The 27,453-nt window shown below is 43.1% G+C and overlaps 1 long non-coding RNA gene across 2 annotated transcripts in view; it reads left to right on the top strand.

Moving 5' to 3' along the window:
- Positions 1 to 27,453, top strand: part of LOC122557645 (uncharacterized) — a 268,498-nt gene that overhangs the window by 103,731 nt on the left and 137,314 nt on the right. For both annotated transcript variants that reach the window (XR_015760107.1, XR_015760108.1), the window contains exon 3: positions 7,094 to 7,165. This is a non-coding gene — a long non-coding RNA (uncharacterized LOC122557645). The remainder of the gene's footprint in view (positions 1 to 7,093; positions 7,166 to 27,453) is intronic.

Raw genomic sequence — 27,453 nt, 5'->3', positions numbered from 1 at the left:
TCTATATAAGAGTCACCATAACAGAAAAGGTTTCGTAGGATGTTGCTTAGTGTGGGGGATTTTAGCTATGAAGAAAGGTCAGAAAGACTGGGTTTGTTTTCACTGGAACGCAGGAGGTTGGAGGGGCGACTGGATAGAAGTTTATAAGCTTGTGAATGGCATGGATAGAGTGGAAAGCATGAGGCTTTTTCCCTGGGTGGAGGGGTCAATTACTAGGGGGACACAGGTTGAAGATGCAAGGGGGGGAAATTTAAAAAAGATGTGCAAGGCAAATCTTTCACACAAAGGGTGGTGAGTGCCTGGAACATGTTACCAGAGGAGGTGGTGGAAGCAGACACAATAGCAGCATTCAAGAAGCACATAGATGGAATGCATCAATAGGAAGGGAAGAGAGGAATATGGATCCTGTAAGTGAAGACAGTTTTAGTATGGAAGGGCAAAATATGGGGCACAGGCTTGGAGGGCCGAAGGGCCTGTACCGGTGCTGTATTGTTCTTTGTTCTTTAGTTTACAACAGTTCTCTGATTGCAATATGTTACATTTTTGAGTTGATGCCTCTTTCCAAAAAGAATATTAAATTTATTTTTTACAGAGACAGTTACAGACAGCAGTTTTGATAAGCTTTTGATTAAAGCTTTTGGGACGGCACAGTGGCTCAGTGGTTAGCACCGCTGCCTTACAGCACCAGGGATCCGGATTTGATTCCCGCCTCAGGTGACTGTCTGTGTGGAGTTTGCACATTCTCCCTGTGTCTGTTTGGGTTTCCTCCCGCAATCCAAAGATGTGCAGGTCAGGTGAATTGGCTGTGCTAAATTGCCCATAGTGTTAGGTGAATTAGTCAGGGATAAATATAGGGTAGGAGAATGGGTCTGGGTGGTTAGTATTCGGAGGATCAGTGTGGACTTGTTGGGCCAAATGATGTGTTGTCATACTGTAGGGAATCTAATCTAAAAATGGCGCATATATAGTAGCACATATATAACAGCAATGCACCTGGGCATTTTTACCTCTTCCTGTAATTTGGGGTAAATATTTGCTGCTTTGTCCTAATCATGATGTGTTAAAATATTGTTTGCATTGAATTGTCATTAAGGCTCTTCATTTGAAGTTAAAACGACTCCCAACATTCCACTCTCATGAAATGCCCTTTTCTGTTTTAGCCTGACCCCTGCAGGAGGAGAAGGTTCTGACTCACAGGATCCCAGGACAAACAGACTCCAGGATTTTTGAGAGACTCCCCTTCTCCTCCAGTCCAGGCAGACAGGAGAATAGTGAATGCCCAAGGACTTTCAGTGTGATTAAGATAGGAATGAGGAAGGTGCACACCATTCAATGGGTTCGAGTCCAACAGGTTCACTTGAAATCATGAGCTTTCGGAGCGCTGCTCCTTTGTCAGGGGAAGTGCTGCTTCTGACTTTGTCCACCCCAGTCCAACACCGGTACCCCTACATCATGATCATTCAATGGAGCAAATTACCATTTAGTTTTTGCCTCTGTATTTATGCTCAGCTGACACCGAGAGTGTAGACCTGATCCTTAAACTGTTACTGAAGTGTGTTATAATTGATCATTACCGCATAATACATGTTTCACATCATTTCACTGCTCCCACTCAAATAATAATGCTTGCAATGTATCCTCCAAATTGCTGCTTTAATCAAAAGCTTATCAAAACTGCTGTAACGTTTAAGAAAACCCTTAATTTTCTTCAGTAAAAGTAGCATCATTACCTCTCATCATACTGTCATCATGAACTGTTGTGGTGACTACATCTAAACGAGATAAATTAATGGGGTTAACACAGCATCCATTTGGATAAATGAACCTCCAATCAAGATAGACATTTCTATCAAAAACCTACGGATTTAATGATGTGGAGGTGCTGGGATTGGACTGGGGTGGAGAAAGGCAGAAGTCACATGACACCAAGTTATAGTCAACAGGTTTATTTGAAATCACAAGCTTTTGGAGTACTATTCTTTGTCAGGTGAAGTAGATAGCCTCACATTTATCTGCCATGCATTTTGCCCTCCCTCAGCCTATCCAAATCACACTGAAGCATCTCTGCATCCTCCTCACAGCTCATCCTCCCATCCAGCTTTGTATCATCTTCAAATTTGGAGATATCCAAATCATTAACATATATTATGAATAGCGAGGGTCATGGCTTTGTTTCTTGTTTCCCCTTTATAGAATGTGAAACAATGGAAAGTACTGCATGGACAAACTTTCAAAGTCAGATAGGGCTAGATAGCCAACCGAAGATGTTTGCTTCTGTACTTGCTACCTATTCGCAGATTGGAGGTATCTCCCTTACTGCCATTAGACAAACCTTTAGATCATAGAATGATCTATGATCAGTGTGGAAACAGGCCATTTGGCCCAACACATCCACACCAAATCTCCGAAGAGTATCCCACCCAAACCCATTCCCCTATATTTACCCCTAACTAACACATCCATTAACACTATGGGGCAATTTAGCATTCCCAATTCACCTAACCTACACATCTTTGGACTGTGGGAGGAAACCGGAGCACCCAGAGGAAACTCACACAGATGGGGGGAGAATGTGCAAACTCCACACAATCACCCGAGGCTGAAATCAAGCCCGGGTCCCTGGCACGATGAGGCAGCAGCACTAACTAATGAACTACTGTGCCGCCCTATTGTCCAATATTACTGCTTATCTGCTGTATTGCCATATAGATTGGGTAAAGAAGCAGACTGTTTGAGAATTCCAGCGCTGATTCTGTTCATACAATTTGGATTTATTGCAAAGTTCAAGTAAAAGCTATCTTTTTCGATCAAATATCATGGCAGAATGATGCAATGACATGATGTATGCTGCATGTGCAATAGCCTCAGCAATTTCAGGCTTGTATTTAATATCAATAATAATTTATTGTTACATGTATTTATGAAAATACAGTGAAATGTGTATAAGTCGTCATAAGCTGGCATCATTTTATTTACACAAATTATAAAAAGAAATAGACCATATAAACCAAATTGTATGAACAGAAATCAGCGCTAGAATTCTCAAACATACTGCTTCTTTATCCATCTGTATGGCAATACAGCATATAAGCAGTAATGTTGGTCAATAGGGCGGCACAGTGGCTCAGTAGTTATCACTGCTGCCTCACAGTGCCAGGGACCCAGGTTTGATTCCAGCCTCTGGTGATTGTATGGAGTGTGTACATTCTCCCTGTGTCTGCATGGACTTCCTCTGGTGCTCTGGTTTCCTGGGATATAGGAGAACTCAAGCCTAAAAATTATTGACTTCAATATTGAGTCAGGAGGGCTGCAGGATTCCCAAGTGCAAAATGGCATGCTGTTCTTCCAGCTTATGCTGAGCTTCACTGGAGCACTGCAACAAGCTTGAGACAGAGAGTTTGACCAGGGAACAGGGTGGTGTGTTAAAGTGGCAGGCAAATGGAAGCTCAGGATCATTTTTGCAGGCAGAATGTAGATGTTCTGCGAAGTGGTCACCCAGTCTACGCTTCATTTCTCCAATGACGAAGAGACCACATTATAAGCACATTTTAAAATTCCTCCATGGGGTGTGGGTATTGTTGATATGGCTGGTATTTGTAACCCATCTCTAATTACCCTTGAACTGAACTGCTAGCTTGGCTATTTAAGGGGATGGTTAAAAGTCAACCACATTTGCTATGAGTCTGGAGTCACGTGCAGACCAGGTGAGAACAGCAGTTTCTTTACCTCAAGGACATTAATGGTTTCTGCCCATCAATTAACAACAGATTCATGATTATCATTAGTCTCTTGATTTTTATAAAAGTAAATTCAAATTCCACCATGGTCAGCAGGTCAGCAGGTCAGGCAGCATCCGAGGAGCAGGAGGGTCGATGTTTTGGGCATAATCCCTTCATCAGAAATGTGGGGGGGAGAGGGGAAGGGAGCTGAGAGATATCCTTATGGAGGGAGGAGGACAACTCCTTCAAGGTGGACAAGGTTAAAAATCACACAACACCAGGTATTGTATGATTTTAACCTTGTCCACTCCAGTCCAACACTGGCACCTCTAGGGTGGGCTTCTTCAAGGTGGGCATCTTTGGCAGAGACTATGGATGAATAGTCCAGCTACTGGATCATTGCCACTGCAAGGCAGGTTTGTTAAGGTGGATGTATCCAGTACCAGATTCTGTGGGTATTGAGCGTATTTTATCAACAACTTGTGATCACTAATTGATGCGCATGGCAACCTCCTGTCGCAGGTCCCTTTGTGGCCTGTGAGTGTTACCATCTGCACGCTCTAGTCGTCACCATCTTCTTTGTCTTCGACAGGTTTGGGAACCCAGTGAGTAGGGACTTAAAAGTATCCCACGAGGACCCATCCCTATCTTCTTCAAGCTCTCAGCCAACAGCACGATATTGCCAAGTCCCACTGAAGACTACTGCAGTAAGAAGAGCAGCCAAGACCAGCTAACACCAGGCAGATTGGAACAGAGGAAAGGACTATCCTGGTGGATCGAATTTGAAAGCATAAAAATATTTGCAGGAATTTGTAAAGCGAACCTAGAAAATAATGTGAACAGCACTCAGTGCTCATTGACCTGTGATTTAACCAATAACTACCTGAAAGAATAGCACATTAGTGATGATTACCACTTCAAGAGGGATTCTAACAAAAAAACGTAATTGTACTTTGAGATCACAGAGAACCATTGATGTAGAGTATCTGTAAAGTAATAACCCTCTCATGTAGCTGTGACATGATGAGTTACAAATCAGAGAAGCTGGAGATATATCCATATCCAACTCCCAAGTAAAGGTATACAATATCTGAGTATGACTCACCGAACATCATATCACTTTACTTGGGATATCACAATTCAGTGACAGCCAACCCTCCTCCACACTATTGCACTAAGGCTGCTGTCTGCTCTCCCTATATTCAATTCCCACTCATCATTAAGGCTTCAGCCAGAGTCTCTTCCACTGCTGTCCGACAGAATATAAAAAAAAAACACAATCAGATGAAGCCTGGAAGCAATTAATGAGATTTGAAAATATTCATTGGAAAGTCTTTGTCACGAAACACATTGTCACGATTCTTGCGGTTCAGGTGTTGATGTGCTTCGGCTTTGATGTTTAAGCTGTTGCTGTTGTTAAAGCAGGTACAACAGTTATTGTGCAGTTAACTGTTAATAACCAGTTACAAATGAAATATGTCTGCAGATGAATATCAAAATCATGGAATGAAACATCAAGACTTCTGTGGATGCTGTACTATTTTTACTAATTAATTCTCAAATTCTCCAGCCCTTTGTCAAAAAAAAACAAGCAATAAAATCTGTGAATTGAGCTAACTATCAAAAGCCCTATCTACAATCTAATTGAAAAAGGGTGCCCGGGATCTGGGTTCAGTCCCACCCTCAGGCGATCGTCTCTATAGAGGTTTCACGTTCTCCCTGTGTCCGGGTGGGTTTCCTTCCACAGTCCAAAGATGTGCAAGTTAGGTGGATTGGCCATGCTAAGTTTCCCATAGTGCCCAGGGATGTGGAGGCTTGGTGGATTAGTGTAATTTTAGAGGGATAGGGTGGGATGCTTTTTGGAGGATTGGTGTGGACTTGATTTGCCTGCTTCTGTACAGGAGGGATTCTCTTTCCTGGACTTGTTCCTTGTCTAATTTCCCATAAACATTACATGCCAAGTGGCTCAGATGTAAACTTTTAAAGTGACTATGGTCAGAAACCATTAGGACCTTAGTTACATCTCTGTGGGACATGGTGACAGTGTGATGTTGGCTGAGTAGTTGCTGTGTCAGGCCTATGTCCTCATGGGGTAATCACATGCATGTTTGTGCAGTGGGTGGTGAATGGTGGTTAGTCTGCTTTGACCTTGCTTCTCCTTGCTTGTATGTAACCTCTCCATCAGCAAGTCACATGGAGTGCCTCTTGGTGGTGGTGGATGTAAACTGGGCATTCCTAGTCTTCAGTCCCCAGCTAAACTACAGGCTTGGTTCTAGACATGTAGCATTCTGGCCTAGTGTGTAGTGATGCACTGGTAACCACTAAGCAGATTCCCACTCACTTCCCTATCAGCATCTCAGGAGGGAAAAGGTTTAAGGGAGTGGAGCCTCACAAGCGATGGTCTGTCATGTATCAGACAGGTACCCGGCAACCTTTGCAGCTGTACCAAGTAGTAGTGAATTTATCCTTTCCTTAGAACAAAACTAGCAAGGGCTTGGGCTGGGCAATAGGGAGGGGATCCCGATACTTGGGCTGCCCATAGTGTTTTCCCGTGCAGGCCCACACTCATTGGTGAGGAGACACCAGCCTTATGTTAGCAAGCATCAGTAAAGAAATGGCCAAGTCTCAGAACCACTGCCCAGTAAAAGAAAGACGCGTCATTCAACCTCTGCCCCTCTCGGGCAGGCTCTGCCCCTCACAATTCGGCCCCCACAGCCATAACAGAAAGTGTTCGATCCAGAAATGGAGGTGGAGAAGTCGATGTTTCGGTGGAAGAAGAGTTACGCCCGAAATGTCAACTTGTCCACCTCCTGATGCTGCCTGGCTTGCTGTGTTCTACCAGCCTTCTGCCTGTTGTATTCCAGCATCTGCTGTTTTTATGTCTCTTCAAACTAGAAATGGCAAACACCCTGGGCACAGTTCACAATTTCCCAAGATGGCTGGATGCCAGATTACCCACCAACAGCCAACGCCAGGAAGAGTGCAAGTTAAATTATAAATGCACAGCATCCAACACTGCTTTTCGCACAATAACATGTACAGCGCCTATTAATGCAAAAAGCAATTCCTTTGAGTGTCAATATTAAGAAATGGATAACTAGGCTGTGAATTATTTTATATTTAGATTAGGCTTTGATCTATGTGTTGTGCTTGAATCAATGAATATGAATAACCAGAATCAATAGAATGTGACTTAGTTCATTGGGTTTCTGTGCTAGCAATGAGTGTGTGTATATATGGAATTTGTTTTATCATATGAGACAAGACAATTAAACAAATCTGTAAATCTATAATTTTAACTGAATTGAGTTGGTGGTAGTTGTGTTGTCTCTGGGACCGCTGTATAATGTAATTGTCTTGTGTCTCATTTACAGTCTCGCATGAAGGAGCAATGCCTGATAACAGTTCTAAAGGTGTTTCTCATGGGCATTCTGCTTATACAAAGAGTAAGTATTCTAATAAAACATTAACATGACATAATGAATTATGTAAATGATGGAATATGTAATGGGTTTCTATTATCATGTATCCAGTGATAACATAAAAGATTGCAGCAACCGAACTCTATCACCATTAGCATCTTGCTTTTGAAACATGATATTTTCATAATCTTTTGTAAGCTATTTTTTCTGAATCACAGATTTTTTCGTGCACATTCACACTTGATGTAGTAATAGACAGTCGATTCAAGCAGAGCTCAATCCTATAGGGATTAAACCCATGCAGAAAACTTGAGAAAAATGCATGATCAGATAGAATAAAATGAACCAACACTCTCTGGTGCAATTGGTTGTGACACAGGGATTAATTGAATGATTTTGATCTTGCATGAAGTGTTACGATGCGGAATGGAAAGTGTCTACAACCCTGCTTCATTAATGCACATATTATGAGCCATAAGGAGAGGCAGAGAAAAACTCGGATTGTTTTCTCTGGAGCAGCGGAGGCTGAGGGGAAGCTTGATGGAAGTCCCTAACATTATGAGATGCATAGATAGGATTGACGGTCAGAATCTTTTCCCTCTTCTACTAGGGGACATGCATTTAAGGTGAGAGGGATTTCTACACATCCATTCTGCACCATGATGTGTTCTCCATTTCTTAGATCGGGGATGCAGCCAGTGTCCAGCCACCACCGTCCTCCTCCAACTGCCCGAACTTGACCTCATGTTGAGTTCAGTTCCTCACTCAAAATGATAGATGTTGCAATGGAATCCAATGGGTTATATCGGTTATCCAATGGCTTTTCTAATAGCTATGTGGATGATGTAGAACATTCTTTTTTCCAGTCCCAGTCAAATGCCCTATTCAATACAATGATGACTCATCGGTGTTATTTCCAGTTCTTGGTCAGCAATGAAAATGTTTAATTAACTTTGCTTCTGATGTTCTTTATTTGTTCATAGGATCTGTGCATTACTGGCTAGGCCAGCATTAATTGCCAATCCCTATTTGCCCAGACAATGGTGCTGAGCTGTATTCTTGAATCACTGCAGTTCTTGGATGTAAGGATACAGATCTACCCTCGCTTCAGTCTCACTTCTACATTTCCATCAACTTCACGTGGTCCATGTCTGACATTTCCCTTCACTACTCATACGTGACTTCTCTGTCTCTATTTCTGAGGTGAAGCTGTCACCAATAATCACAATAAGCTCACTGACAGTTACAATAATTAAAATACCTCCTACTCTGTTTCCTGCAGGATTTTATTCCACCCTGTTCAATTCCTGTTTCTCAATCTCTGTCATAGAGGAGTGATGATGTTGTTTTGCGCTTATAAAATATCTTCTTTTTGCTTAATATTGGACACCAATATTGACACTTGGATATTGACCATCACTCTTTTTGGTTCCATTTTCTGCACTTATGTTATTTTTATTAATTCATGGGATGCAGGTATCTCTGGCTGGGCCAGCATTTAATTCCCATCTCTAATTGCCCTTGAGGAGATGGTGATGATCTGCCTTTTTGAACCATTGCAGTCCATGTGCTGTCGGCAGACCCACAATGCTGTTGGGGAGGGAATTGCAGGATTCTGACCTATTGAAGGTGAAGGAACGGCGATACATTTCAAAGTCAGAATGGTGAGTGCTTGGAGGGAACCTTATAGGTTCTGGTATTCCCATATATCTGCTGTCCTTATCCTTCTCGATTGAAGTGCTTATGAATTTGGAAGTTGCTGTCTAATGAGCTTTGGAGAATTTCTGCAGTGCATTTTGTAAACAATGCAGACTGCTGCTACTGACCATTGTCAGTTGGAGGAGTGAATGTTTATGGATGTAGTATGCATTAAGTAGGCTACTTTGTCCTGGATGGTGTCAAGCTTCTTGAGTGTTTCTGGAGTTGCACTACCCAGGCAAGTAGGAAGTTTTTCGTCAAACTCCTGAGGGCAGCATAGTGTCTCAGTGGTTAGCACTGCTGCCTCCCAGAGCCAGGGACCCAAGTTCACTTCCAGCCTTGGGTGACTGTCTGTGTGGAGTTTGCACATCCTCCCCATGTCTGTGTGGGTTTCCTCCGGGTGCTCCGGTTTCCTCTCACAATCCAAAGATGTGCAGGTCAGGTGAATTGGCCATGCTAAATTGCCCATGATGTTCCAGGAGTGTGTTGGTTTGGTGCATTAGTCAGGCGTAAATATCGGATAATAGGGTAGGCGAATGGGTCTGGATGGGTTACTCTTCAGAGGAGTGGTGAGAACTTGTTGGGCCAAAGGGCCTGTTTACATAGAATCTATTGTATGATTCTCCTGACTTGTGCCTTGTAGATGGTGCTGAAAATGTGTTGCTGGAAAAGCGCAGCAGGTCAGGCAGCCTCCAAGGAGCAGGAAAATTGACGTTTCGGGCATGAGCCCTTCTTCAGGAATGAGGAGAGTGTGCCAAGCAGGCTAAGATAAAAAGGTAGGGAGGAGGGACTTGGGGGAGGGGCGTTGGAAATGCGATAGGTGGAAGGAGGTTAAGGTGAGGGTGATAGGCCGGAGTGGGGGTGGGGGCGGAGAGGTCAGGAAGGTGGTGCTGGGTTCGAGGGTTGGGACTGAGACAAGGTGGGGGGAGGGGAAATGAGGAAACTGTAGAAATCTGAGTTCATCCCTTGTGGTTGGAGGGTTGGAGGAAGATGAGGCACTCTTCCTCCAACCGTCGTGTTGCTATGGTCTGGCGATGGAGGAGTCCAAGGACCTGCATGTCCTTGGTGGAGTGGGAGGGTGAGTTGAAGTGGTTGGGTTGGTTGGTCCAGGTGTCCCAGAGGTGTTCTCTGAAACATTCCGCAAGTAGGCGGCCTGTCTCTCCAATATAGAGGAGGCCACATCGGGTGCAGCGGATGCAGTAAATGATGTGTGTGGAGGTGCAGGTGAATATGTGGCGGATATGGAATGATCCCTTGGGGCCTTGGAGGGAAGTAAGGGGGGAGGTGTGGGCGCATGTTTTGCATTTCTTGAGGTTGCAGGGGAAGGTGCCGGGTGTGGAGGTTGGGCTGGTGGGAGGTGTGGACCTGACGAGGGAGTCACGGAGGGAGTGGTCTTTTCGGAACGCTGATAGGGGAGGGGAGGGAAATATATCCTTGGTGGTGGGGTCTGTTTGGAGGTGGCAGAAATGATTATGGATGATACGATGTATATGGAGGTTGGTGGGGTGGTAGGTGAGGACCAGTGGGGTTCTGTCCTGGTGGTGATTGGAGGAGCGGGAAGTGGAGGAGATGCGGTGGAGGGCATCATCGATCACGTCTGGGGGGAAATTGCGGTCCTTGAAGAAGGAGGCCATCTGTGTTGTACAGTATTGGAACTGGTCCTCCTGGGAGAAGATGTGGCGGAGACGAAGGAATTGGGAATATGGGATGGCGTTTTTACAGGGGGCAAGGTGGGAGGAGGTGTAGTCTAGGTAGCTGTGGGAGTTGGTTGGTTTATAGTAAATGTCCGTGTTGATTCGGTCGCCCGAGATAGAAATGGAGAGGTCTAGGAAGGGGAGGGAGGAGTCTGAGACGGTCCAGGTAAATTTGAGGTCGGGGTGGAAGGTGTTAGTAAATGGTGGACTGGCTTTGGGGAGTCAGGATGAGAGCTACTCACTGCAGTATTCCTAGCTTTTAACTTTGTTTTGTAGCCATTATATTTATATGGTGAGTCCAGTTCAGTTCATGGTCAATGGGAAATCCACCCACCCCGGAGTTGATAGTGGGTGATTTAGTAGTAATAACACCATTGAATATCAATGAGTAATAATTTGATTGTGTCTTTTTAGAGATTGGTTACCTTTAGCTAAAGTCCAATATTGTGGAATAAATAATAACTTTTGTTAAATGCAGAAACCTGGTCCATGCTTTCCGTCAACCTGAGTTTTAAAGACAGGTAAAATGGGGATTTTTGTACATTACAAAAAAATTCATACCTCTCATACCAACTTATGTCCCTCTGTCAATATTCTATGATCTGTTATGTACCCATGCTAATGTCTCCATACTTCCACATCCTTTCTTCCTTCACCCACCACACTAACCTATATGGGATCCAGAAATATCATAGAAATGTATATAAACAAAGTTCTATCAGTTAACATCTATATTGCAGAGTACATTGTATTGAGAAAAGTGCACTCAGTCATAAAAAAAAATCACATTTTGGCAGACCTTGGCATGATCATTTTGATACGCATAGACAGATTTTGACAAGTTTAACATTTCTTGACAGGCTTGACACTTCTTGACAGATTCGACAGGTGCTTCACAGTTTTGACTGTTCCAAGGAGTTTATGCACCTTTTACACACAATCTTCTCAACAATTAACAAAGACATTAACTGACACCCCCTTACAAGGATACCTGATACCGCACTGCAAACTTCCATGTGCAAGGTATCCTTTCATCACCTCCACAGAGGTTCATCAGCTGTCTGAAGTGGAACCCTGGTTATCTAAAAACAATGCACTGAAACAGAACCGCTCTGGCCCGGTGGTTAGCACTGCTGCCTCACAGCGCCTGTAGACCCGGGTTCAATTCCCGACTCAGGCGACTGACTGTGTGGAGTTTGCACATTCTCCCCGTGTCTGCGTGGGTTTCCTCCGGGTGCTCCGGTTTCCTCCCACAGTCCAAAGATGTGCGGGTCAGGTGAATTGGCCATGCTAAATTGCCCGTAGTGTTAGGTTAAAGGGGTGGATGTAGGGGTATGGGTGGGTTGCGCTTCGGCGGGTCGGTGTGGACTTGTTGGGCCGAAGGGCCTGTTTCCACACTGTAAGTAATCTAATCTAATCTAAACTTTTCTGTTCTGAACACTCTTTGGTACTCGCATCAGGGTTACCAAAATGCCATTTAAAATGAGTCATCTAATCATATAACTAACTGCATCCAGGATCCACACACAAGTGCAATCTGAGCCAATTCCCACCCTGCAGAAATGGTGAATGTTGTATTTTGGGCAGGACTTATGATTCTGTAGCATTTACATCATCTTCATTACTTTATTGAGGTTCAGCGGTGTGATTAAAATCTGAGATCAGGTTAATGGTTAAGAAGCTAATGTTTTAATGGTGCATTCTGTGAATAAATCAGGAAAGGTATTAACGTTCAGCAACTGGCTTGGGATAAAAATAATATAAACTATTGAAGCCTCGTTTTCATGTCATTTCTTCATGGGGTGTGAGCATGATTGGCATGGAAAGCCTTTATTGCCCATCTCTAATTGCTGTAGAGAAGGTGGTGGGGACCTTGGCATTTAGGTGCACCGACAGTGTACCTGTTGAGAAGCAAGTTCCAGAAACTGCCCCTGAAATAGTAAAGGAATTGTGATACAGTTCCAAGTCAGAGTTGTGTGACTTGGAGGGACTCTCGCAGTTTGTAGTGTGCCCATTGTTTCTGCTACCAATATCCTACCAGGGTAAAGGTTGCAGGTTTGGAAGGTGCTGTCACAGGAACCACAGTGAGTAGCTGCCATGCATATTGTACCTGGTTCACACAACTGCCACCGTGCACTGGAGGTGAAGGCACTGGACATATGCGATTATGGATTGAATGCCAATCAACTGGACTGCTTCATCCTGGAAGGTGTTTGAGTGCTTTCAGTGTCCTTCATCCATTGAATATGCTAACAACCTAGGTTAGCATTGCTGCCTCACAACACCAGGGACCCGGGTTGAATTCCAGCCTTGGGAGACTGTCTGCGTGGAGTTTGCACATTCTCGCTTTGTCCACAAGGGATTCCTCCAGGTGCTCTGGTTTCCTACCACAGTCCAAAGATATGCAGGTTAGGTGGATTGGCCATGGTAAATGTGGGGTTATGGGTTGGGTGGTGTGGTCTTCGGAAGGTTGGTGCAGACTCGATGGGCTGAATGGCCTCTGTCTGCACTGTAGAGATTAATTATCTTGGAGTCTAAATTGCAGAGATTAGACTCCTGTACTGTTTTCTCACAGGTCCTTTCACCACGCCTGGTTTTGTCTACTTTTGTTTTACCACTTACAATGAAGATACATCCAATTCAGAATGAGTGTAAATTCACAGAATATTCTAAGGTTGAGATGCTTCAACTGTCATAAAGCATAGAGTGTAACTTCGCAAATTTATATTCCACTCTTTATTGACATGTGTAGCCTTCATTATTTCATGACCATTGAGTAGGCTAACAAGACTGCAGCAACCTTTTTATATGTAGATGCAATTGTCCAATTATTTCAGTTCTGCAGCCATTTTGGGATGGGATAAGAAAATTGAATGCAAGAATGGGAAAGTCATGAAGAGGAAGGAAGGAGGCTGAAGAAGAGACTGAAGTTTTGCTTGGAATGAAGAAGGAACCTGGTGCAGTAGAAATCATAAAAGATTATGATGGCAAAGGAGGACATTCAGCCCATTGTGTCCCTGCTTGACAATGAAGAGCCACTCAGCCAAATTCCACCATCTTCCACCAGCTCTGTAGCCATCCAGGTCACTGCTTTTCAAGTAGAGGACCAAGTACTTTTGAAATGCAATGACAGATTTCTTCCTCATTTACTTTTCCAGGTCCTTACTTATGGGGAAGGAAGAACATTGATGCCATGCTTTAGGAAAAGAAAGAAATAGCTCAGTATAGCACATCAGAGTCAGCTTGATGTCTGTGGCATTATTTCACCTGGGGTAGAGCGTTGGAGTGGGGGTGGGCTGGGGAGGAGTGTGCCAATTATAATTGAAAGTATGAGAAATATATTGTGACCATGGCACAGACAAAGTGAAGCAGCCTGAATTCTGAGACGGACAAGCGTGGAAGTGGAGATGGAGACCTTGGAAATGAAGACATGTGAGAGAGGCCAAAGATCACTTGCGTAAACTGGGAGGTCGGATTAAAGACTGTCTTTCAAGGGGCGGAATCTCAGCTGGAGTACAGTGGATTTTCACTCTAAATGAGGGCTTCGCTGGCTAGACCAGCACTTATTGCACATCCCTAATTGCCCAGAGGGCATTTAAGTGGCAACAGCATGGTTGTGGGTCTGGAGTTATATGTTGGCCAGACCAGATAAGGATAGCAGTTTCCTTCCTTAAAAGACACTAGTGAACCAGATTGTTTTCCAACTATCAGCAATGGTTTTATGGTCATTATTGGATTCTTATTTCCAGAGTTTTATTGAATTCAAATTCCACATCTACTGTGGCAGGATTACCTGGTCTCTGGATTAATATATTAGCAATAATACCTCCACCATTTCATTGGTTTTGGAGGATAGTTAAATGTTTTCATGAATTGGGTAATAGTACTGATGTAATTTTTGAATATGTGACCTTTGGAAGATCCAAACTGAAGTCCAAATATTTCTTTTCGTTAAATTAAACGCCATTAACCGTGGACTTCAACTTGTGTTTTTGCTTCGGACATTTTGCTCCTTATAATTTTTCTGTTCACATTGTTTTGCACATGAATCTCAGGCTAACAATCACTTACATTATAAAATCAAGACAGAGAACTGCAGAGCTCTGAAACACACACAGAAACTAAAATTGCTGGAGAAACTCAGCAGATCTGTGGCATCTGTGGAGAGAAAAACAGAATTGACCTTTCATGTCCAGTGACCCTTCTTTAGAAGTGGTCAGACCTGCTAAGTTTTTCCAGCAGTTTCACTTTCTGTGTGCTTAAATGACAAAGCCTACTAACTCTATGTTTTTATCTGTTCTTTAATTATCAGCCTCTTGCAGTTTTTTGTCAGCTGAGCTTTGTAGCAGTTGCTCTGCAGCTACCAGTCTACTGACTCCATATTGTATGGGAGAAGAGTTTAACCTGTTTGCAAACAGTAGTCCTGGCATAGTATAGCACAACTTGCAATATTGGTTTCCTTGTATATGAAGTCACAGTAACATACTATCATGATCTTTCACTGGAGGAGGACATAATTTCCTTTATCATATCATGCACATTCCAAATAAGTCGTGCCAATTTCAAATTGCCACCTTGTGTTCCTGGTTGCCGATTTGTCGTCAGTGATCAATAATGATCAATAAATTTGGGAGTCATTATGCTGGACAATTGACTTTTTTCTCTCCACCGTTGTTATCATCTTTGCACTGATTAATCACATTCAGCAAACATTAAATGAAATTTAGGCATTCCTACTTGTATTCATGCCCAGGGACAGACCCTGAGTGATTTGCAGAGGCTTAAAAATAAATCATGAATTTCAATTAGAAACTAAAATAAGCTGCTATTCTGACAGCTATCCACATAAGCTGTGACCCTGTATGCCTTGAGCTGTGTAAGAAACAAGACTCCTTGTTTGTTGACCAGTGACCAGTGATTCATATCGGATAAAGTTCTTTCGTTAAAGACATTTTTCTTGTCATGGATCTGAGTCACCATGGATCAATAGTTAGATTGTCTGTTTACACCACACTATTTTTGCCAACACCAGAGAAATGGCTGCCAGCAATAGAAGAGAGCAGTGCAATCAATCAAAAATTAAATGGAAGTCCAATGAATGTAAAGGAATTCTCTTTCCCAGCTAAACTTGGTAAATTTGTTCAGATATCAATGTTGCAATGTGAATTAATTCCCTTTGTCTGCAACCTGTATGCTGCTACTTATTTCTTCCCTGAATTAAAATATTCACTGTCTCTATAATAAGTCAGCAAGAGAGAGACAATGGTCTAAGCAACAGCAGGGAGTCTAAAATAGAATTGAAACAAACACTTCAGGAACTAAAACCTATGTCTACAATGATGTAGTTGTCTCCTCGCAGTTTTAAATTTAGACCGTCATCTTGAATAATACGTTATTTTGACCTGTTTTGTCAAAAACATTTGGTAATTGAAGCTTTGGAATCTTTAGCTGGCAGATTATGTGGTGAAAATTGAGCAGAATTGTGCTGAGAGTTCTGTCCAGCACCAGCACACCAAGGGATTGTCTTCTTGTGGTGCAGTGGTAGTGTCCCCATCTCTGAGCTATGAGGCCTGGGTTCAAGTCCCACCTGCTGTAGGGATGTGTTGACTTAAAAATATGAATTTAAGGCTAATATGACCTCTGAGCCTTAAATTTCACACTAAAGTATTCAATATTTATCTCTTCAGAGCCAGGGTTGTAAAATGTGGATGTTCATGTTAGTTCCTGGACTTACCTTAAGGGGCAGAATGCTATGCTCACCCCTGGGCATGTTTACTGGTGATTGGAGGGACATGGACACTGGTGCTATGTAAAATTCCCTGGTTATTTTTCTTGCCACTCTGCCCCGGTCACATCCAGAGTGGTGGCACACAATGGCCGTGGGCAACTCTTCCATCAGCTGAGGCTGCAATAATGACCAGTTGATGGCCACTTCCAGCCTGAAAGCAATTTTCCATCAGACGGAAACAGGTCAGCCATGGCTGATGGATGTGGAATGTTAGCCGGTGCGACTCTCAGCTGGGAAAGAGGTCAGGTGCGCTGTTGTACGATTTCCATTCTGACTCTCCCTCTCCCCACACCCCAACTCAAAATGATCAACCTTCACACATCCCCCAAACCAGATTCTCCCTCCATTGCAAGCTGTGTGCCCAACCCAACTTGAGGTGTCTTCCTCCTCCTCTCACCCTACACTGAAGCCTTGTTGAGTAATCCCTGAGCCCCCTCTTAATTTACCAGTTTTGATTTCCTGGTTCTTCTTAGTTTGGACAGGAGGAAGTTCCAGTCATAACTGTTCCTTTTTTTAAAATTCATTCATGGGATGTGAGCATTGCTGGCTCGACCCGCATTTATTGCACATCCCTAATTGCCCAGAGGGCAGTTAAGGATCAACCCACATTGCTGGAGTCACGTGTAGGCCAGAGCAGTCAAGGATGGCAGATTTCCTTCCCTAAAGATGGGTTTGTACCCGACAACTGATTCCCTCTGTTCATTAATGATGGTGCTGGAGCATCAGAAAGGGAAGATATAAGTTCAGGAAATCAAGACGTCGAACTTGTTTGTGTAGAGATGAGAAATGATAAAGGTGTGGGAGTGATGTACTGGCTCCATAACAGTAACCACATGGTAGCATGGAGGATGAAAGAAAACCATAAGATCTTTACAAATAGGAATTGGAGTAGGCCATTCAGCCCCTCGAGCCTGTTCTGTCATTCACTAGAATCACGGCTGGGCTGACATTCTTCACACCCACTTTCCTGCCATTTCCTTCAAATGCTTGATTCCCCAACTGATCAAGAATCTGTCGAGCTCAGCCTTAAATATGGCCTCTGCCCCCACAGCTCTCTGTGGCAATAAGTTCCAAAGACTCTCAACTTTCTGCAGAGGAGATTCCTCCTCATCTCAGTCTTAAATTTCCCCTCTTTTTTTTGAGACCATGCCCTCTGCTCCTAAACTTTCCCATGAAGGTGGCACGGTGGCACAGTGGTTAGCACTGCTGCCTCACAGCGCCAGAGACCCGGGTTCAATTCCCGCCTCAGGCGACTGACTGTGTGGAGTTTGCACGTTCTCCCCGTGTCTGCATGGGTTTCCTCCGGGTGCTCCGGTTTCCTCCCACAGTCCAAAGATGTGCAGGGCCAGGTGAATTGGCCATACTAAATTGCCCGTAGTGTTAGGTAAGGGGTAAATGTAGGGGTATGGGTGGGTTTCGCTTCGGCGGGTCGGTATGGACTTGTTGGGCCGAAGGGCCTGTTTCCACACTGTAATCTAATCTAATCCTCTCAGCATTTACCCTGTCAAGCCCTTTAAGCATCCTGTATATTTCAATGAGATTACCTCATTCTTCAATAATACAACGCACTGGTGAGACTGTGCAATACTGTGCAGTGCATTGGTCACCTTATTTAAGGAAGGATGGGAATGTATTGGAAGCAGTTCAGAAAGCATTTCCCAGATTAATACCTGGAAAGAGTATTCTGTACACCCCAGTCCAACACCAGTACCTCCAAATCATGAAAAGAATGGGCTGTTTTCTGAGGAAATGTTTTACAGACCAGAACTGTAGCAAGGGCAGGTAAAGCGAGCAAGATAATGTAAAACCAATCACTGCTCTGATAGCTAATCCCACAGTTATTTAGTGTCTGGCCGGCGTAAAGTTGTCCAGGGCCAGACATCTGGGAAACAAGTCCCACCTTCAAAAGTAACGAGCCAAGCTGATTGGCCAGCAGTTTCCTGGCTACAGCAACTCTCTGAAGCAGGGAGGGAGGTAATGGACTAATGATATTATCTCAGTTGGCCACAACAAAGTTTTTCTTCCCTCACTTCAAGCTAACTAGCTCACCAGAAACTGTTATCCAAGTTCAAGATTTGCTTGTGTGAATTGTTAATTAAGAAAGAGCATAGTGTTGAGTACAAAAAGGAAGGATTATACAGTTTAAAGTTTTTCAGAGGTTCTTGAGGTGTGAGCTGTTAACCTGAGACAACAGCTGGTTAGGTATGTGGATCAAAGACGGCTAATGAATGCAGATTCTTAATCCAGAGACCCAGGTAATGATCTGGGGACCTGGGTTTGAGTCCTGCCCATAGCCAATGGTGCAATATGAATTCACTAAAAATCTGGAAATAAGACTCTAATGATGACAATGAGAAACCAACCCTCCACCTTTTCCTAAATTCTTGTTCCTCATAAATGTCCTGAATAAAGTCACCTAATGACCACACTGTCCTCTATAGTCACTCCATTTCCTTTCACTTCCACGACTTGAATAGTTTCTGGTACTTCAGTGCCATGGTCAGTTAGTTAATCCATACCACAGCCCTTACTCTCATCCAGACTAGCTGGAAGAATCTCAGAGCAGTTGGATAATTGTAAAGGCTGTTGTTCTTGCTCTCCTACCCTCTTATCTGTTTCATACCCTCCTGTCCCTGAGCACTTACCAAATCAGACGATTGTAAGCTGGGAGATGTGACTGCTTTCTGCTACAAGGAATCCCAGATAATATTTCCACTCTCTGATGTGTCCCAGTAATCGTTCGAGCTTCCAGCTCATAAACACTGATCCAAAGTATCTCGTGTGAAATGAATAAAAAGTGAGGGCAATGTTTCGGATGCCTTTTGTCTTGTGGAATTAGTATTGACCTGATGTCTTTGAGCAGCGAGGGCCAGGGTGCATGCCAGTGTTGGAATAGAGATATCTGAAAAAGTTGATCTTGTGCTGCATTGATGGTACATTTCTGACCGTTAAACATAGGACCATCTCTGCATACAGCACCCATCAGAAAATGTGAGTTTTGAGCGTGCTCCTGTTTTCTGGTGCCAACTTCAGCAAGCTTGTCTTCTATGCAGAAGCATCCTGGGATCTCACATGTGATTCTATTTTCATGGTCATGATAAAATAATGAATATATCCAGACACAGGAGTACACAAATGAGCTATGTTTCAAGAAACTGCTTTGTCAGAGCTGAAGAGATAGAGTTATTACCAACATCTGGAGAAGGCTTTACCTCCCAAAATATCTGGTGATAATGTAAGTTGGAGTGAAATATCTGGAAAAAGGTCACTGAAAGATATCTGCTGCATTCATTAGCCTTCTTTGATCCACATACCTAACCAGCTGTTGTCTCAGGTTAACAGCTCACACCTCAAGAACCTCTGAAAAACTTTAAACTGTATAATCCTTCCTTTTTGTACTCAACACTATGCTCTTTCTTAATTAACAATTCACACAAGCAAATCTTGAACTTGGATAACAGTTTCTGGTGAGCTAGTTAGCTTGAAGTGAGGGAAGAAAAACTTTGTTGTGGCCAACTGAGGAAATTGGAAAGTGGGGAACTGATTACCCTGCTTTCTCCTCATTGTAACACTATGTATATGTTGTTGGAAAATATCCAGGTCTGTGGAGCCTGAATGATAACCTTCGAAAGCAGTACTTCCCAAAAAGAATATAAAATGTCCTTAGCACCTGAGATATCTTCCTGAAATGATCTGATCAGTAGCCATTGGTCAGGTTCAGAGAAGATTTGTTTGTTTACAGGGTTCAGCTCCTCAGAATTTGTGAGGGTATCGTTTTAGAGTTGCAGCCAGGTGCATTGGGTTTAAAGCCATGCACAGAGAGCCAGTTTTCTTGATGTTGTTTGTGGTGGAGATACCTGAGGCTGTGACAGTGGACTTTTCAGACCGGGCCATGACACCCACCGCCCTCCCCATTCCCTACCTTCTGCCAATTTAACAAGATTTTCTGAGCCGAAGGAGGATTTCTGTTCTGAAGGCGGGTCACTGAACCGCAAAGCTGACTTTGCTTTCTCTCCACAGATGCTGCAAGATCTGCTGAGCTTTTCCAGCAATTACTGATTTTTATTCAGATTTCCAGCATCTGCAGTTCTTTGTTGTGTTGTTTCATATGATACTTTGAAACTTTCAATCCTATCCAACTTGTCAGGTGTACAAATGTTCAGTCAGTCACTGCAGTGATTGGGGTGTCCTTGTGTCCTGTTGCCATATTGTGGATGTTTTGCTTGGTAATTATGGATAAGTTCCTAGCTGTCGGTATACTTGCAAACATATTATATACGTGATATGTTGGATAAGGCTGAAGATAACAGGAACTAATAAGAAGATTTCCAATGGGCTGTTATGTGAGTGGAGTTACGCTGAGTTATTCAAGTCTATTAAGATCTAAGATTGCAAGAATTCAGTTACTGTTGTCTCTATTAAATAAGACGTATATTTGGGAAAAATATTCAGGATTGGTCATGTATGTGGATAATTCCAAATAAGGTGTACACTTGGCACAGGGACTTGAGTATAAAGAGCCTGAGAAGAACACTTTGTTCAGCAGAATCACTCTGAGCAGGTTCCCCACGTCAGGAGGTGTACTGAAGAGATCAAGAAGATTTCTAGCCTGGCCAACTGCCAACTCTCCCCGGTAATAATGTTTGTGGTTAGTTACAGAGTCCAGGGTAGTGAAAGACCATCATTAGTTAAAAGCGTACTTTCTTCTTTTAACATGGGTGGCATAGTGGTTAGCACTGCTGCCTTACAGCACTAGGGACCCAGGTTCAACTCCAGCCTCAGCGGCTGTCTGTCTGGTATTTGCAGGTTCTCCTCGTGTGGTGTGTCTGTGTGTGGTTTCATCCCACAGTCCAAAAATGTGCAGATTAGTTGAATTGGCCATGCTAAATTGCCTATGATGTGCAGGGATGTATAGATTAAGTGCATTAGTCAAGGGAAATGTAGGGGTGGATTACTCTTCAGAGGGTCAGGGTAGCCTGTTTCACAATGTAGGGAATTGTATTCTGTTGCTTGTCAGTGATGGACAATAGGTGTGATCATGGTACACTTTTGTAATAATACTTGATTCTAATGAATTCCAATACTCACATTTCCAAGTCATTGAACGTGGTGAATTTGGTGTTGGTTGGTCAAGGCATGACCTGCCACTTCACTGGCTACATACTTTCCCATGAATGAAGTGGAGGATTGTTGATCTTACACCCTGTCCATTTTGCACATGGATAAGGCTGAGCTACCTATGATGGACCTCTAATCTAGATGTTGGCAAAGCTGCTATTGATATCAACCAAAGCAGAGGAGGAATGGCCTAGTAATCTAATTGCTGGATTGTTAAACCAGAGACCCAGGTAATATTCTGGAAACTAAGATTTGAAACCCACTTTGGCAAATGTTGGAATGTAAATTCAATACAAAACAAAATCTGGAATTAAAAGTCTAATGATGACCATAAGTCCATTATCAATATTTGGAGAAAACCCCACCTGGTTCACTCATATCCTTTAGGGAAGGAAGCTGCCATTCTTTCTTGGACTGGCCTACATGTGACTCCAGACCCACAGCAATGTGATTGACTCTTAACTGCCCTGATTGGCAATAAATACTAGCTGAGTCAGTGATGCCCACATCCCATGAATGAATAAAAAAAACACAAATTGCTGGAAAAACTCAGCAGGTCCTCGATCCTGAAGAAGAGTTACCCTGTTTTTCTCTCTCCTCAGATGCTGCCAGATCTGCTGAGTTTTTCTAGCATCTGCAGTTCTTTGGTTTTCTGCCGTTGACACCACTGTGCTGGCACACTCTTTGACGTTCACGGTGCTGAATGCCAGCTTACTTTGAAATGTCCATGACCTGGTCATTGTGAGGCTTGGTGAGACATCATAGTCTTGACAATGTTTGGTATATGCTTTTGGTTGCTTGGAACACTGTTTGTCTTTTGAATGTGACTCCACCTCGCGTCAAAATGCTAACATTGTCTTTTACTCTCTGGACACATGCTTCTGATGTCCTGGACATAGAAACCGGTATTTTCGAGGAGTCAGTACGAGGCTATACCACCAACATTGCTTACTGGACTTGATTGAACTGGCTACCCATTTGGCTTCATACGTGCGTCCGCTTTATAACAGTGATTCCATGGTAAAAAAACAAGGGCTGCAGATGCTGGAAACCAGATTCTAGATTAGAGTGATGCTGGAAAAGCACAGCAGTTCAAGGCAGCACCCGAGGAGCAGGAAAATCGACGTTTCGGGCAAAAGCCCTTCAGCAGGATTCCATGGTGTAACCTTAGGATTGATCTAAGTCTTATTTTTGGAATTTGTCCAGAGGGGTAGATGCAATCACAAACTAAATTATTTTGTTAGCCCACTGTGAAGCCGCAAGTAGATCTCTTTTCTCTGCGTCTACTTACCTCTTTATCAATGGTGACTGTGCAAGAAACATAGGAGTTTTGGATGGTGTATTCTGAAGTTAAACTTCACTCTTGATCGATCTTTGAGTAATGACCATAGTTTTTCTGGATTCTTAAAATGGTCAGTAGCCTCACTTGATGTGTTCAGGCTCTGGAAATCTTCGCAGCCTGTCAGAATTGCTGAAAAATATCGGGCTATATCTGATGATCAGCCTCTTGTTAGATCACAAAGTGAGAGGAAGATTGTTGTAATACAAGGGCTTACATTTTCTGATACCTGGAAACTTATTGGAGCAACATGGACTGTAGGCGTGCAGTGGAACATTGCAGAATGTCCAATGCAACTGACTCAGTGGTAATTGCTCAAGAAACTGCATATTAATGGGGCAATTCCCTAGCACAAGGTTCCCCATGGGAGACTTGTTGGCAAGGTTAGCTTTCATGGAATACAGGGAGAACTAGCCATTTGGATACAGAACTGGCTCAAAGGTAGAAGACAGAGAGTGGTGGTGGAGGGTTGTTATTCAGACTGGAGGCATGCGACCAATGGAGTGCCACAAGGATCAGTGCTGGGTCCACTACTTTTCATCATTTATATAAATGATTTAGATATGAACGTAGGAGATATAGTTAGTAAGTTTGCAGATGATACCAAAGTTGAAGGTGTAGTGGACAGTGAAGAAGGTTACCTCAGATTACAACAGAATCTTGATCAGATGGGCTAATGGGCTGAGGTATGGCACATGGAGTTTAATTTAGTCACATGCGAGGTGCTGCATTTTGAAAAGCAAATCTTAGCAGGACTTATACACTTAATGGTAAGGTCCTAGGGAGTGTTGCTGAACAAAGAGACCTTGGGTTGCAGGTTTATAGCTCCTTGAAAGTGGAGTCATAGGGAGATAGGATAGTGAAGAAGGTGTTTGGTCTGCTTTCCTTTATTGGTCAGAGTATTGAGTACAGGAGTTGGGACATCATGTTGCGGCTGGACAGGACATTGGTTAGGTCACTTTCGGCATAGTTGCAATTCTGATCTTCTTCCTATTGGAAAGATGTTGTGAAACTTGAAAGGGTTCAGAAAAGATTTACAAGGATGTTGCCAGGGTTGGAGGATTTGAGCGATAGGCAGAGGCTGAGTAGGCTGGGGCTGTTTTCCCTGGAGCATCGAAGACTGAGGGGTGACCTCATAGAGGTTTATAACATCATGAGGGGCATAGATAGGGTAAATAGACAAGGTCTTTTCCCTAGGGTGGGGGAGTCCAGAACTAGAGGGCATAGGTTTAGGGTGAGCGGGGAAAGATCTAAAAGAGACCTAAGTGGCAACTTTTTCACATAGAGGGTGGTGCGTGAATGGAATGAGCTGCCAGAGGAAGTGGTGAAGGCTGGTACGATTACAACATTTAAAAGGCATCTGGATGGGTATATGAATAGGAAGGATTTAGAGGGATATGGGCCAAGTGCTGGCAAATGGGACTAGATTGGGTTGGGATATTTGGCTTTGCGTGGAAGAGTTGGACCGAAGGGTCTGTTTCCGTGCTGTACATCTCTATGACTCTATGACTGTATATAGAACACTCTGAAAAGTGTGGAAATTGGAAAGTTCCGACTTGCTTAAGGTTAATGGTTACCATGGAAAAATCTAGAGGATGAAATGATCTACCGTAACTACTGATGCCCAGACTCAGCGCTGACCCCCTGAATAACAGCCTCCCAATCCTGACACAGTCTGACATGAACCCCCCCCCCCACTTTCCGTTCAGCCCTGCCAGGAGCAGCCTTGCCGAATGCTTGCTACACCAGGACTGAGTTCCCATTACCATTTTGTCTCCATGATTCCTCAAAAAACCTAAGCCCAGGTCTCCATCGCAAGGCAATCAACCCAATTGGTTGGTATATCTCATTGGAGTAGCACACTGGAAATTAGCACCTGCTACTCTTGAAATCATAGCAAAATTTTATATATACAGAATTCCCCAATTTACCTGTCTTTCAGCCTGAGTTTGGCAAAAAGAGACGGTTACTGAGAGTGGTGACCTCGGCCTGGACAATCACAAAGGCCAACCTCCCATCTATAGAATCCATCTACCAGGCCCGCAGTCAAGGAAAGGCCACCAGCATTCTCAAAGATCCATCCCACCCTGGCAATGTTTTTCTACAACCTCTACCATCAGGAAGAAGGTACAGAAGCCTGAACACACGCACCAGCTGGTTTCGAAATAGGTTCTCCCCTACTGTTGTTAGAATGCTGAATGGACTAACAAACTCTTAACATTCGCCTGTACCTGTGTTTTTGTTTTTGCTGCTGTTTATCTATTATTTACTTATCTATGCTACTTAACTCTGTGATCTGCCTGTATTGCTCGCAAGGCAAAGCTTTTCACTATGTCTCGGTACATGTGACAATAAATTCAATTCAATTCAAGCATCGATCAGCTTCCTCTCCTTAGCAGAAATTCCAAACATTACAAATAAATAGACCCTAGCTACAGGTACACAATTGGGAATCATTGACATATAACTCCATCAGTTACAAATCTAACTCTATTGTAAACTTCCCTGCATGCTGACCCAAAAATAGCCCACAAGAAATGGGTGTTATGGGAGGGCAAGACTGATAAAACAGTTCAATAGTCCCTGTCCAAAGAGTTTGCTGAGGTAATTCTGATTCTGACCAGAGACGTGCAATTCGATCTTACTTCCCCAGATATTTTCACATGCTTGCAGTATGTAGAAGCTGACCTGTTCTCATTTATAATGGTCTTTGACTGTCAATTAAACATCACTGCTTACAGCAAGCAGAAAGGGGAACCTCAGGCTTGAGATGACTACCTTGTTCACACTCCCAGCCTTATATAGCTATCTTGGAGCCAATCATAGAGCTGCTGGTAGGCAAAGGGCCTTTGTCATTGATATGATTATTGGTTCACAGATCGATCAGCTACGTGTTGCCAGCCAAAGCTCTAGTTGTACATATCCCTTGGCTCCAGCTCATCTGTAACAGGCTTCACTACTGCTTGAACAAACAGCTGTGTAAACATAACTTACAATGAAGGCCAGATCATTTGTTTTTAAAAACTGCAGCAATCCTTGTTTTTTTTTAAAGAAACTATCCTTTTCCTATCTTAGTTCATAATCTAAAATACAGAAAAAATAAAAAGATGCAATCTTTATTCCGTCAATATTATCACTTACACCCACTTGTGCAAATGGTATTGGTAATATGTGATGGATTTTGCTAAAATTTGCAATAGTGGTAATTGTTTGCTGATGGGAATAGGTTTACTATATTGAGGGTGGAGAGTTATTTCAGTAAGTAGTTGTAGAGGGATTTAATGTGACTGAAACTCTTTACTTTCATTCCAATTAAATCATTACTGTTGAACTAGATTGAGTTATAATGACTAACACTGGAAATGATTTCCACAATTCCTGTTCACATCAATCCACATCAACCTGACCAAGGAAACACTGACTACACTATTAGAAGACCCAAAGACACATACACCAAACACCATGAACTTCATCAGCAAGGACAGTATCGTCAAGCTAGTGGACTTATGTCTTACTACCCACTTCACCTTCAACAACAAAACCTACAGCAAACCAATGGAACACCCATGGGATCTCCAATATCAGGGTTCTTAGCAGAGACAGTAATGCAAAGACTCAAACAAACAGTTCTGCCAACTATCCAACCCAAACTTTGAGTCCGCTATGTGGATGACACCTTTGTCATCATGAAACAAAGCAAATTAGAGGAAGCCTTCAAGACTATCAATAATACCCTTACTGGCATAAAATTCACTAAAGAGGAGGAAAACAACAACAAACTGCCATTCCTAGATGTCACAGTAGAGCAAACAGCTGGGGAATTTCAAACCAGCGTCTACAGGAAAAAAACACATACAGACCAAATACTGAACTACAGAAGCAATCATCCCAAGATCTACAAATGAAACTGCATCAGAACATTATTTCAATGAGCCACCACACTGTGCAGCATAGAGGAACCAAGCAGAGCAGAGGAAAATCATCTATACAGTGTATTCAAAAAGAATGGATACCCAATGAACACAGTCTGCTGATTTCTCAGCAACAAACCCCCGACAAGCAGACAAAATGCATCCAGAAACCCTAGGCCACTCTCCTCTACATCAAAGACATTTTGGAAATGACTGCCAGACTACTCAGACCCCTTGGCATCATGGTGGCCCACAAACCCACCACACACTAAAACAGCAGCTAATGAACTTCAAAGACCCTTTTCAGACAACAAGCAAAACTAATGTCATTTACAAAATACCGTGTAAGACCTGTAACAAGCACTACATTGGACAAACAGAAAACTAGCCACCAGGATACATGAACATCAACTAGTCACAAAATGCCATGACCCTCTCTCACTAGTATCCTCACATACAGATGAGGAAAGACACCACTTCGACTGGGACAACACATTCATCCTAGGACAAGCCAAATAGAGACATGCACGAGAATTCCTAGAAGCATGGCATTCCAACCAGAACTCTATCAACAAATGCATTGACTTGGAAGGCATTTACCACCTCCTAAGAAAAAGAACAGGAAATGACATCTCCACAGGAAATGACATCACCGACCCCAAAAACCCAAACATATAAATAAAAAGCAGGAAACCTCAGCAGTGCTTCGTCCGGAGGCTCACTGAAGATGTTACCTAGTATGGTGACGAAACATCTGAAAATGA

Source organism: Chiloscyllium plagiosum, unplaced genomic scaffold (genome assembly GCF_037043375.1).
Source record: "Chiloscyllium plagiosum isolate Xiang-an unplaced genomic scaffold, Cpla_swu_hap1 HiC_scaffold_18, whole genome shotgun sequence".
Taxonomy (NCBI): domain Eukaryota; kingdom Metazoa; phylum Chordata; class Chondrichthyes; order Orectolobiformes; family Hemiscylliidae; genus Chiloscyllium; species Chiloscyllium plagiosum.
The sequence above is the reverse complement of the archived record's forward strand: the minus strand, read 5'-3'. Positions and strand labels throughout refer to the sequence as shown.